Source organism: Equus caballus, chromosome 27, assembly GCF_041296265.1.
Source record: "Equus caballus isolate H_3958 breed thoroughbred chromosome 27, TB-T2T, whole genome shotgun sequence".
NCBI classification, from domain to species: Eukaryota; Metazoa; Chordata; class Mammalia; order Perissodactyla; family Equidae; genus Equus; species Equus caballus.
The window spans coordinates 49,528,324-49,542,827 of NC_091710.1; the positions used below are offsets into that span (position 1 = coordinate 49,528,324).

General features: G+C 35.7%; 1 long non-coding RNA gene across 4 annotated transcripts in view; it reads right to left on the bottom strand.

The window, feature by feature from the left end:
* LOC111770930 (uncharacterized) overlaps positions 1-14,504 on the bottom strand; it is a 109,565-nt gene that overhangs the window by 83,924 nt on the left and 11,137 nt on the right. The window lies entirely within an intron of this gene.

A 14,504-nucleotide genomic window follows, 5' to 3' on the forward strand; every position in this document is an offset into this window, starting at 1 on the left:
AGCTAATCCTAGCATGTAGCTTTGTCTGAGCACCTTTGAAGTAAAGTAATGTGGGACAGGTCTACTTGGGTTCTATTAGTAGAGAGGAAACAACACAGGCAAAGCACCCATACCACATACCGGAGGCAATTTTTAGTTCTACAAGACATGCTCCTGAGACCATCCTCAGACCTGGCTCTTGGAATCGCATCATCCATGCTCAGTAAATAAGTGTGACTAAGTAGAAGAGAGAGACTGAAGGGAGAAGACGGAGAGCTCGAGGGCTGTGCCCTCAATACGGAGAAAGAGCAAAGGTGAGGGAATGACCAAGTGCCAAGGATGGGAGGCTGTGGTCCGACAGAAGCTTATCAAAAGTGTAAGACTTCAGAGGTATAAGGGTTTCATTTGAATGCAAAGTCCTTATTGTGGTCCTAAGAGAGAATGATGGAAGCTGAAGATAGATAAAATGAATTTGATCCAATGAGACCAAGGAACTGGAAATTAGAAAATGAATTGCTTACTTACATAAACACTGAAATCACATAGCTAATTCAGAGTTAGAGTGAAGGATGAAACTGTGAATTGGGCATGTAAAATCATTAATTAATGTGACTCCCTAAGAAATAGTATATGGCGGTGAGAAAAAGAAATATTGCTTGATGGTGTGGGATTTACCACTGGGCAGAATAATGATCTAGAATGGTGCTGTCCATTATGGTAGCCACTAGCTTCACGTGGCTACTAAATACTTGCAATGTAACTAGTCTGAATTGGGATATGTTTTGACTGTAAAATACATACCAGATATTGAAGACTTAGAACAACAAAAAGGTTATAAAATAAGCATCTAGTTAATAATCTTATATTGATTTCAGGTTGAAATGAAAATATTTTTGGATATATCGGGTAAAATAAAATGTATCAATAAAATTAATTTCACCTGTTTCTTTTACTTTTTTATAAGACGGCTGAGAGAATATCTAAAATTCTCCTTATGGTTCACATTTGTGGCTTGCATTATATTTCTATGGACAGGGCTGGTCTAGAAGTTTAAGTTATTTCAGATAATTACTCTATCCTTTCTTCCTACTGATACATGAAAAAGTCAGGGCTAGTTTATTTACATGGTTTTGATAGGTAGCCTTAATGATATTTCAAGAAACATGAAGTTATTAAAAACCGATGTGTTCTGGCTAGGACAGAACATGGGGGATAAACTTCAGTTCCTCTCCTTCCCAGATTCAAGGTTTGGGATTATAAAATCGGATAATGAAACTACAATTAACACTTTTCTATGGACTCCCCCAATCCTATTTCTCTGTCCCCAAATAAGTTCCTATTTAGATTCTTTTGTACCTGGGAAGAGGATGTCAAGCTGGCTCACAGATCATGCTACAGATAATTTTATACATTAATTTGAAATTTTGCTTAAAAAAATCTAAATTTTTAAATAATATATAATACTAAGTATACAGCCCACCATGAATCTGATGTAATAGAATTCATGTGCCCGATTTGGGATGTCCGCTGCTTTTAAGCTGCAACCTCCAATACAACCAGTCTTTTAAAACAACTCCCACGATTATTAATCATGGCTCACACTCACAAAAAATAGATCAGTGCTCCCTTTTTAATCATACAAACTTGTTTTTCCTTTACATGTCCTTTTCCACATTAAAAACAAAAGTATGGTTTCTAAAAATAATAATTTCATAGAATATTTTTTTGCAGAAATCATCTTTTCTTTGTAGTGACATAATTCATTTTTAGAGATAAATATTGATAAAATAAGGCATGTTAAAAATCTTAAGTGATACACAGCATCAGTCTGAGAGCAGGCCAAGGAGGACAAGGGGCCAAAGAGAAAACAAGGCTGGGGAAACAATATGAAGCTAAGGAAAAGCCTGGCCAGCAACACATAACTTATTTCATTGTTGCTAGTGGTCAGCCAAATATTTGGCAATGAGCTTTATAACAGACAGAGAAAAGAGAGAAACAGAATCTGATGAAATATTCATAGGGGCTGTAAGATAAGAATAAATCAGTTACTTTGGCAAACGTTGTGTTTTCCTAATAGCGAGCCTGAAGGAAAATTCTTGTTGTGGTTCTTTAAAAAGAACATACTAAGTGATATTGTTTACTGAGTCCAAAAAGGAATTTAGTTTTAAAAAGTCTGTAATGGAATAGCTATATCTATGTACACACACACACACACACACACACACACACACACACACAGTCCCCTTAATCAAGCTTTTCATTACCCTTACCTGGCCCCACAAATAACTGTCCATGTTTCCCTATTACATATTAAAGTTGGGTCAGTCTTATCATGCCTTTTCCTATTAAAAATTAACTTACTAAACTACCTTTTCAGCACCCTGATCTCTCTAAGTAACTAACCTGATAAAGTATTTCCCGGAAGCAATAAGTGATAATGGGTTAATACGTTACCTCTCCTGAGAACTGTACGTAACCTAATGAAATGGCCTCTGGTTATATGCCAAGCAAGAGATTTTTAACTTTTTCTTTCATTTAGCAGAACGACCCCCCCACCCAAAAAAAAAAGCATAAGTGGATCTCAAATATTTCAAATGGACACAAAAGGATCTGACCTCGGTGAAGGGCTGGAGAGCTGGAGTCCAGCCCACCTCTGCTATGTCTTTGACCCTCCACGGGGCTGCTGAGGACCCTCAGTGGCACTAGCATTCTACAGAGCACGGTTTCAACACCATGGCCTGACACAAAAGGATTGCCAAACTCCTGCAGTAGTAGCGGGGATGTATGAGGGCTTATTAACCCTTCAATTCTCTTGTCCTAGAGAGCTGCCACTCTGCCTCTGCCTAAAAGCACCCTTAACTCCCACGATGTAGAAAGCTTCTCAGAAATATAAAGTAAATGTGACCACTAGGAGATCCCATGCTGGTTAGGGGACACAAGGATTATGAGGGAAACAGGTTTGCTGCTGTTTAATAGAGGCAGGGAACTTGACATCAAAGACTCAAATGGTTCTCTAGGGACAGTGTTTAAGAAATAATTAACATTGTACGAATCCCCCGCAATCTGGTTAAAATGCAGATTCACACTGAGTGGGTCTGGGGGGGCCATCGGATCCCAAATTTTTAACAAGTTCCTAGATGAGGCTCAGGCTGTTGTTTGGAGGACCACCCCTCTGAAAAACAGAGGCTCTAGGCCACCTCCTAGTAACATATCTGGTGGTGAGAAGTTCATTGAAACATGCTCTTCCCATACGATCTAGCAGTCACACTCCTGGGTATTTACCCAAAGGAGCTGAAAACTCATGTCTGCACAAACACCTGCACACTGATGTTTACAGCAGCTTTATTCATAATGGCCAAAACTTGGAAGCAACTAAGATGTCCTTCAGTAGGTGAATAGATAAATAAACTGTGGTACATCTAGACAATGGGATATTATTCCATGCTAAAAAGAAATGAGCTATCAAGCCATGCTGACATGGAGGAACCTAACTAAATGAAAGAAGCCAGTGTAAGAAGGCTACATATTGTATGACTGCAACTATACGACATTCTGGAAAAAGCAAAACTACAGAGACAGTAAGATCAGTGGTTGCCAGGGGTAGGGAAAAGGGGATGATGAAGAGGTGGACTAGAGGATTTTTAGGGCAGTGAAAATACTCTGTATGATACTATAATGATGGACATACGTCACTATACATTCGTCCAAACCCATAAAGTGTACAACACCAAGTGTGAACCTTATGTAACCTATGGATTTTTGGGTGATTATGATGTGTCAATGCAGGTTCATCCTTGGTAAAAAATGTACCATTCTGATGAGTGATGCTGATAATGCGGGAAGCGATGCATGTGTAGGGGCAGAGGGTATATAGGAAATTGCTCTGCCTTCCTCTCAGTTTCATTGTAAGCCTCAGACTGCTCTAAAAAATAGTCTTTTTTTAAAAAGGAAAAAGTTCATTGAAGACTGCAACCGTGTATAGACAGGACCAAAAAGTGCTCCGAATTTTCAGGAAGGAAGGTTTAGGGTATATCATCTGGTAACAAATCCTGACCAGCTGGGGTGCTACCTGAGGGCAAAACAAACATGAAATGGGGCGAGAAGGAGGAAGTTATAAGTAATAATCATGACTCAATGTGTTGCAGAAATGATGACCTACTAATTTTTTCTGGTTCTGCTATATGTCAATTCCTTTTTTGACCCTATTTTATGTCTCTTCTATTTTTAAGGAGGGTCAGTGGTAGGTAAGTTTACAACTTAGTCCTTACTTGTGAGTTATCAAGTGGCGATTGTGGCTGAAGTATAAGATGAACAATTAGAAATCAAAACCCAGAGACAAACTCTTAAATTTTGCCAATCAGAATTATAGATTTAATTTTACATCATCTTAACAGAATTCTACACTGGGCAGCAATCATCATGAATTGTGAGAAACAAGAAAGTCAGTGTTATCTATTCTCTCTTAGAATGAAGTACCCAGAGGGTTTGAGCGATAATAATAAATTTAATAATTCTTGACATAACCATTCACAATGGTTGTATTTCTATGCCACATACTAGTCTCTGTAAAATAGAAAAAAAAATGTATAAAAACCGTTTACTCCAGAACTTTCCCAAGGGTCAGATTAACTTTACGAAATATTGGGAGAAGCATAGGTAGATTTTTATACAACGCGTATGTAGTCTATTCTGGAAGATCTCAACATAATAATTTTGGATAGTTAATCCTTAGATTATTATTTTGTTTTTTGTTGTTGCTATTGTCAAGATTTTTACTTCAACTTACTAGCAACAAAACAGGTTCCTGAAACAAAACTGAAAAATACCCAGACCCACAGAAGGTATTTAGGGGAAAAGGGCCGTTAAGTTTCCCTTGTATTGATTTTGAGAATACTTTTCTCATGATCCTATTACTGAACAGTGTTAAAAAGAAAAGTCTGAGATGGTCACTATCTATATGTTCTCTTACTTGTTAATATAGAAATTATATATATAAAGAGTGAAGAGAACAATATAATAATTCTCCACCTACCATTACTATACTCAGTTTCAACAATTATAAACATCCTGCCATTCTCATATCTATAACTTGATTGATTTCCCACTTCCCACTCAACAATATTAACAATAATAATGATAATGAAAATTACTTTATGGGTAAGTATAATGACTATTACTATTATTTTATAGGTCTAATTTGGGTATAAGTTACATCCATGAAAAAGCATTGAAATTGTATCAGTAAAATTTTGACAAATGGATACAGCTATGTAACCCAAACCCATTAGGATATAGAGCAGCTCCATTTCCCCAGAAAATGTCCTTGTTTCCTTTCTCAGTTACAACTCTCCCACGCCCAAGGCCACTGTTTTGGTTTTTGTCCTTAATTAGTTTTGCCTGGTCTAGAATTTCATATAAATGGAATCATAGAATTTATCTTTTCAATATTATTTTACACCAGCTTCTTTCACTCAAAGGATGCCTGAGACAATATTCATGCTGTTCCATGTATCATAAGTTCATTTTTTAATGCTAGGTAGAATTCCACTGTATGAATATACTACAATTTACTTATTCTCCTAATGACAAATCATTTCCTAATTACTCCTTTGATTTCCTCTTTGACACATGAACTATTCTGACACGTACTTTTTCAAATTTCCAAATATTTTGGACTTTTCTACTTTTTTTACATATCGAGTGTTAATCATTTCTAATCTAATTGCATCATGGTCAAGGAGCACACGCTATAGGATTTCAATCTTTTGAAATTTATGTATTGAGACACTTTTTAGGCCTCAGCTTATGGTCCGTCTATCTTGGTGAATGCTCCATGTTCAATTGAAAATAATTTCCATTCTGTAATTGTTGGAAATATTGGTGTATATATAGATATAAGTATAGGCAACATGGTTAGTAGTGTCAATTAGACCTACATGATTAGTGGTGTCATTTACATCTTGTATATCATTAGTGATTATTTCTGTCTACGTCTTGTACTGAAAAGGTGGTATTGCAGTTGCCAACAATAACTGTGTATTTGTCTATTTTTATTTCATCCTGTCAGTTTTCCTTCATGTATTTTGAAGCTCTGTTATTAGGATCATAGATAACTGTTATGTTTTCCTGTTTCACTGATACTTTTATTACTTTCAATGCCCCTCTTTATCTTTGGTAAAACTTGTTGTCTAGAAGTCTATTTCCCCCAACATATAATACAGCCCCTCCAGTTTTCTTATTATTAGAGTCTGCATGGCATATCTTTTTCCAGTTCTAACTTTCAACCTGTTTGCGTCTTTGTAATTAAAGTATGTCTCTAACAGACAACATATAGTTGGGCTTGGTTCTTTAATCAGTCTGAAAATCTTTGCCTTTTAATTACAGTGTTTAGTCATTTATATTTGATGTAATTATTGATATGATTTGATTTAGTTCTATCATTTTACTATTCATTTCCTTTTGATTTTGCTTTATGTGGCTTTTTAACTCCTTTGCTCTTCACTTTCTGGTTTCTTTTGGAATAATTTAATTCATTTTTAGTACTTCATTTTGCTTTTTTTATTAGTATTTCAATGTTCCTCAGTGTTATTTTTAAAGTGGTTGCTCTAGAGTATAAAATATGCATTTTTAAATAAACACAATCTACTGAGTGTTAATATTGTACTACTTCACATAAAACAAAGGAATCTTGCTACAGTATAGTTATATTTACATTTGTTCTTTATGTTATTCTTGTTATATATGCTACAACTATTCACATTATAAATCCCTCACTATGTTACAATTATTGCTTTGTCTGCTAAAGAAATTAAGAAAATAATTATACATATGTGTGTGTTTACATATTTTTTTATTTTTTAATATTTGACTACAGATTTACATTTCTGGTGATTTTCCTTCCTTTCTACAGATCCAAGTTACTATCTGTTGTGTAATTTCCTTCCAGTCTGACAAGCTTCTATTAGCATTTCTGTTCGAGTTTGGCTTTCAAGAGTAGATACTCCTTCAGTTTCTGTCTGGTTTTGGCAACTCTCTCAGTGACTTCAAATAGTCGGGGGTTTTGAGGGAGTTAGGGAATGGGATAGATTTTATAATCATCATCTGCAGCTGGCTTAGTCTGACCAAGCCACTCTACCATTACCAGGAGCTGAAATCCCCACTGTTTATATTTTAACACACTAAGTGGTAGTCCTATTTATTCATTAAAGAAATATTTATTAGGACGTAAAAATGGGCTAGACTTTAACAAAGGCAAAGCTTATTCAAGGAATTCCAAGTGATTTAATATCATGAGAAGATAGAGCAGGCTAGGGAGAGTGAAGGGCAGTCAATGAAGAAAAGAGCGATGCAAACATGCATGTAGTCTATCTTGTGGGTGACAAGGAGCTGTTGACAGCATTTACGCCAAAGAGAAACACAAGTAGACATGGGTTTTTGAAAGACCAAAGGTATGGATGAAGAAATTCACAGAGTAAAGCCTATGAGTAGAAAGATGAGCTGAAATACTGGCAGAATTCACGTGGGTTTGGAGAGGAAGAGGGGAAATCAGAGAGGCAGGAGGTAGAATTTGGGGACTGATTTGGTTAGAGTAAGTAAAAGTGATTTGATGGAAGGTATTGATCCTAAGTTTGATCATTAAAAACGATTAACTTAAGTTCTGAATATCTGTTTCTTCTAAGCTTTACCGGTACCACTGTCGGAACATGCTAGAGCATTTCCTTGACATATATAACAAGAGGTCCTGTCATCTGCTGTGTGCCGAGGATACTAAGCAAGTAGAGACTCACACATCTCATAAGATCAGAAGCCCGGTATCTCCGACGTTAGGAATTATTTCCTGGAGTAGCGGTTCTTAATCACGGGTGCACATAAAAACCAAGGGAGTTTTAAAAATTACTGATATACAAGTCCCACCCCCAGAGATTCTGAGGTAATTTGTCTGGGGTTCAGCTTGGGCACTGAGATGTTTAAAGCAGTGGTTCTCAAATGTTACCCTGCCTCCAAATCACCTGAAGGCTTGTTAAAGCAAAGATTGCTGGGTCCCGTTCCCAGCAGCTTAGATCAGGCCCCATCATTTTTATTGCTAACAAGCTCTCAGGTGATGCTCGTGCTGTTAATCTGGGAACCACACTTGGAGAACCACTGTCCTAGTAAGGCTTGAAAGCCCCAATAGCCAGTTAATATTAAATAATGCCATAGGGGCCATAATATTTGAAATGAAAATTGCTTTGATTGATATGAAATAGTCAGAAACAATCAGTTTTGAATTCAACTGGTAAACGTTTAAGTAATATAAGCCATAAAGAAAAAAAATAAATAAAGGCCCCTCATACACTTCTGGTGGGAATGCAAACTGGTGCAGCCACTATGGAAGAGTATGGAGATTTCTCAAAAAATTAAGAATAGAACTACCATATGATCCAGCTATTCCACTACTGGGTATTTATCCAAAGAAAATGAAATCAATAATTAAAAAAGATTTATGCACCCCTATGTTCATTGCAGCATTATTCACAATAGCCAAGATGTGGAAGCAACCCAAGTGCCCATCAATGGATGAATGGATAAAGGAAATGTGGTGTGTGTATATATATATATATATATATATATGCAGTGGAATACTACTCACCTATAAAAAAGACAAAATCATGCCATTTGTGGCAACATGGATGGATTTTGAGGGTATTACGCTAAGCAAAATAAGTCAGACAGAGAAAGACAAATACTGTATGATTTCACTCATATGTGGAAGATAAATGAACAAACACATAAATAAGGAGAACAGATTGGTGGTTACCAGAAGGAAAGAGGGTAGGGGGAGGGCCAAAGGGGTAAAGGGGTACATATGTATTGTGACAGATAAAAACTAGACTATTGGTTGTGAGCACGATGCAGTCTATACAGAAACTGAAATATAATAATGTACACCTGAAATTTATACCATGTTATAAGCCAATATGACCTCAATAACATAATTAAAAAAAATAAAGGCCCAATAAAGACATAGAAGATCAGCTAAACAATAATAAATCCAAGATACTATAATTAAGACAAAGTTGAGTGTAATCTCTCCAGGTGATTAAGAGAGAGATGAGTAAACTATCTTTTAAAGCCTGATACTCTGAAGGTGCTCTGACCTTCTACAGAGGCCAATTCAAGATGAAATTTATTTTGAGATGCTGATTTAGACAAATGTAAGAAATAATTCTTCTCAAGGATGGTGATTAAACAAAGCTTACCAAGGTTGCTTCTGAGGCAGGGTATTTCTATATCTTTTTTTTTTTTCTGAAGAAGATTTGCCCTGAGCTAACATCCACTGCCAATCTTATTCTTTTTTTTTTTTTTTTGTATCTGAGCCACCACCATAGTGTGGACACTGACAGACAAGTTGTATAGGTCCTTGCCCAGGAAGTGAACCCAGGCCGTCGAAGCAGAGAACACCGAACTTAACCACTAGGCCGCCAGGGCTGGCCTTATAGATCTGAATTCTAGAATGATTTGCATGTAGATTTCTCCAGAACTTTTGCCTGTGACCCCTGCATTTTCTACCTGGACTTGCACCCACCACTTGCTCTTTTGTTCTATCTAAATGAATGCAGGAGCTCAGACTACACAGGGAAAAGGAGCGAGAACGTACAAGCTAAAACAATTAACTCAAAATTATAAAATTCATGCCACATTTTTCTGCCAATCAATAAGTTTAAAGGGACTTTTTATTTGCCAGCTTGGCTTTTGTTTAAACTCCTTTATAGACATTCAGAATCATTAGTGCCGTCTTAGATACAATCAACATTGTTAAATGCTACAATATTCTGTGAATTTCTTTCAAAATAAATGTTATTTTAATAAACAATAGATTACTGTAGAAAAAATATAAGATAAACTGTTATTATTCATGTGTGTTGCCAACTGTAAAGGACCTATTCAACACAAATAGCAAGTGATGTCATCCATAGTGTTTTATGGTGTTCTTTCAGAAAAGAGGCATTTCCTGTAATTTCTTTTGCAGCTTATCTGTATCCTAAAATACAACAATTATGGATTAAATCATTCTAATTTTAAAATTATATATTTGTATGTATGCCATTTTGTTATAATGAAATTCCTATAAATGCCTCATTGGTTTCTTTAAAACTAAGACCCCATCTCTTAAAGAATGGATGATTAAATATATTCTGTCATGAACTTAAGGTTGCATTTAAACACAAATAACTGTTTGACTAACTACAAATAATGATCATTGATAAACTAATTCACTCAGCTATCGGTGACATTTATTTCACATACTTTAAAATTCTTCTCAGTCATGCCTCATCTTATTTTCCTAAGCTTTTCTTATTAATCGATTTTAATTTGTATATTGTTAGTATATTGTAAACTGATATAAATTCTCTTGGAAGAAAGTGAGAAAAAGAGATGGAGAGAAGGAAAGAAGGGTGGAAAGGATGGGAGACAGGGAAAGAAGGAAGGAGGGAGGGAAAAAAAAGAGGGAGGACAGAAGGAAAGATGCAATTTCCATCAGTATTTTTGGGTAATAAAATCTTCAGATTGGATTCAAGAAATGCCACTTAAAAATTACTTTGTTGTGTTTGTAATACCTTAGTTTATTGTTGCAAAAAATAAACAACCAACCTTGAGAAGAACCAAAATTGCTGTTGCATTCTTTTATGTATCCAGCTTGCAGCTTGAATAATCATAAAAATTCATTCTCCCGAAACACTCTTCTTATATCACTTCTCCATTTAAAACCTATCAGTGGGTGATCATTGCAATCAGAGTAATAACCAAATTTACATTCAATCTCAAGTATCTTTCTCATTTCAGCTAACTCTAATCCTCCTCCATTTCTGCAATTTCATCTTACATTCCTTGTACATGCATCTCCAGATTTCCACACAAATCCACCATATTTAATTTTGTCCCTGTCCTTTCTCATACTGCCTCCATTCTCCAGCTCCTTTCCCCAGAACATGTAGAACGAATGCTCTTCTCTCATCCTCTTGCTCTTTTCATTCTCTGCTGGTCCTTTAAGGCATAGCTTTTACTCTCTCCATGATCATTTCCTTTCTGGTTTCCTCTGATGTTAACTGCTATCTGTAAAATTACTAGTTTTTACTACGTTACTGCTCATTCAGGAATTTTCATAAAGCCTTTTGTTTAATGAGTGTTACTATATGTTAGTGACATCACATATAAATATTGAAAAAAAAGAGCAATTTTTATAAATATAAAAACAGTACGTATGATTAGAAAAATGTGAAATACACAAAGAACAACACAACAAATAAATCGCTCTCCACCCTACTACCAAGAGATAAACAGTGTTAACATCTTGTATTTTCTTGGTCATTTTTTCTTTGCTTGCATAGCTAACAATTAGAATAATATTGATACATGTATATATGAGTGTGTTCCTATTTTATTTCTCATTTTATCCTGAATATTTGTCCATGAAATTCCATATTCTTTGAAAACATAATTTTAATGCATAAGTAATATTTAATTAGAGATGAATGTATCAGAATTTGACCTCAGTTCCCACTCTAGCTACCCCTCAACTCTCTCTTCTCCTTCCTATCCACATTTTCCAAAAGCATTTTCTATACTCACTGTCTCTATTTCCTTGTTTGCCCTTCTCTTCTCAACCTACTGAAATATAACTTACGCTTCCAACACTACACCAAAATACTTTAATCAAGTTAGCAGAGTGTTCAAGTGAGTGTTCCTCAGAGCTCATCTTACTTTCGTGGCAGGATTTGACCCTGACAGCAGATACCTCTATTTTAATATACTCTCTTCCCTTGACCTCTGTGACAACCCAGTCCCAAGCTTTCCTTCTAATTTATAGGCCACTCCTCTTGCTCCTTTCTAAGGGCATCCTCCTCTTCTTAACTTTTCTGACAGTGTTCACCAAGACTTGGTCCCAGACTTTTCCTGTCTCACTTAATACTTCTCTAGAGATGATCACTTTCACTCTGAGTGCTCTAATTAGAATGAATTGATGAGTTTCAAATTTATATCATCACCCAGGCTTCTCTTCTGGGCTCTGGTCTTGTACATCAACTGCGTATTAAACATTTCCATGTGGATGAATCACTGGTGACTGAAACTCCACATGTCTAATGTGGAAATTACAATCTTCCTGCGTACACCTAGTCCAATACAGCTTTCATACCTTGCTGAATGGCACCATCATCAACCCAATGGTGAAAGCCAAAACCTGAGAGTTAGCCCTAAAACTTTCCTCCTGTTCATTCCTAAGCCCCTAAAACATAGAGTTCTGTAAACTTGAATTCCCTTGATTCAATCCACCTATTTCCATTTTTACTGCCACTATCCTAGTTAAACTTATGGTCCATTCTTGTCCAAACTATCACAACTGTATCCTGACTCTTATTTGCTCATAAACTCTTTCATTCCATTTTCAGCACTGTATTAAGGATATTATTTAACAGTAGAAGTCTGATGATATTACTACGTCATCATGAAGTCCTACAGGGCATTATGTGATTGGCTGAGAAATGTCATAAGCCATCACCTGGAAGGTAATGAATCCATGGAGTTGAAGCAAATTGCTGTGTAATACCCCCACTGATATGAGGGGCTTCAAAGGAACCACAACAGCCAAAGAGAGTTAGTTTCTAACACCCACCAAGCTCAAAGAACACCAACGTAGATCACCAGGCCAGTAAAAGTCAAGAAATAATTTTCCTCCTTCTATCTCCTTACTCCTCTATTTTCTTCTTTTCCCTTCCCCTATACCGACTTCAAAGCATCAAAAACTGTAGCTAGCAAGGAGGTTGAGGAGCAGCAATGTGAAGCAACTATAATCACCTCTTCCTGCTATTGGTAGTTGGAACGCAACAAGACCAGCAGGGAGAGGAGGAGAGCTGCAATTTTTAACAAAGACAGGAATTCTTTTTCAGATATAATTATGAAATTGAATTAGAGTAATAAATTGCAAAATTCAGGTTGTTTCTATGTATAGAAAGAATTGAAAAAGTTTTTATTATCTAAAAATGAATAGAAAACTCATAGGCCTGCCTTAATTTTCATGCAACTGGCAGGAGTGAGTTTAAGCACATAGTAGTAAAAAAATAGAGTTGTCTTTTAATTATACACTACAAATCTTTCTTGTTCAATGTGCCAGTCTGAGTAAGTAAAATATGCAGAACTTTGAAGAGCAAGTGAGAAATCAAGGACTGTGAAGGTGAAGTCTGAAGTTCTAGCAACTATCTTGTGAGCAATGGGGCAATCTTGAGATACAAGCCTTGAGACAGATAGCAAAGCAGAAAGATAGATGGATCCTGTGCTTGATGAAAGGAGAGCCACCACATCAGTCCTTACTTCTCACCCACAGACTCATATTACATCAAAAAAAATAAATAAATAAATATCTGCCACTTTTTAAGTAGATTGAATATATGTACTGGTGTTCCCAGGACAATCTAGGTTTATGTCTGCTGTTAAAGTGTAATTAGTTTTAGAACCCCTTTTATTTTCAAAAGTGTCTTTTTTTGGATATTATATAGCACATATAATAGAAATTAAAGATACATGAAACAAAAGCTGATAAAATGGTAAGGAGAAATTGACAAATCCAGTTGGAGGTATCTCTCAATACTTTATAAAATATGTAAACAAAATCAGAAGGGATATATTAGAAGTGAATAACAGTATCAATCAACTTGACTTAATTGACATTTACAGAAAATGTCATTTTCTGCATGATCCTACCATAGCAGAATATATATTCTTGTCAAGTGCATATGGAACATTTACCAAGGTAGACCATATTCTGAGCCAGAAAACCAGATTTAATAAATTTAAAAAGATTAAAGCCATACAAACTATGTTCTGTGATCATGATGTAAATTAGAAGTAACAGAAAGATCTCTGGAATATCTGCAAATATTTGGAACTTACGTAACACAATTATTAATAACCTATAAGCAGAAAAAGAAATCAAATTGCAAATTAGAAATTAATTTTCATTGAATGAAAACGAAAGCATAACATATCAAAATTTGTGGTATGGGGCCAACCCAGTGGCACAGCTGTTAAGTTTGCACATTCCGCTTAGGTGGCCCAAGGTTTGCCTGTTCGGATCCCAGGTGTGGACATGGCACTTCTTGGCAAGCCATGCTGTGCTAGGCATCCCACATATAAAATAAGGAAGATAAAATAGTTCAGGGCCAGTCCTCCTCAGCAAAAAGAGGAAGATTGGCAGATGTTAGCTCACGGCTAATCTTCCTCAAAAAAAAAAAAAAAAATTGTGGTATGCTGCTAAAGTGGTACTTAGAAATTTATAGCAGCAAAATTTTATATTATAAATGACAAAAAGTCTTAAATCAATGACATCTTTTATCTTAGCAAATTCTTTAAAAATACATTAAACCCAACCTAAACAGAAGAAAATAATGAATAGAATCGATGGAATAAAAAACAAAAATTGAGAAAAATCAATGAAATAAAATGTTGGTTCTTTGAGGAGATCAATGAAATTGATGAGCCCCTAGCCAGAC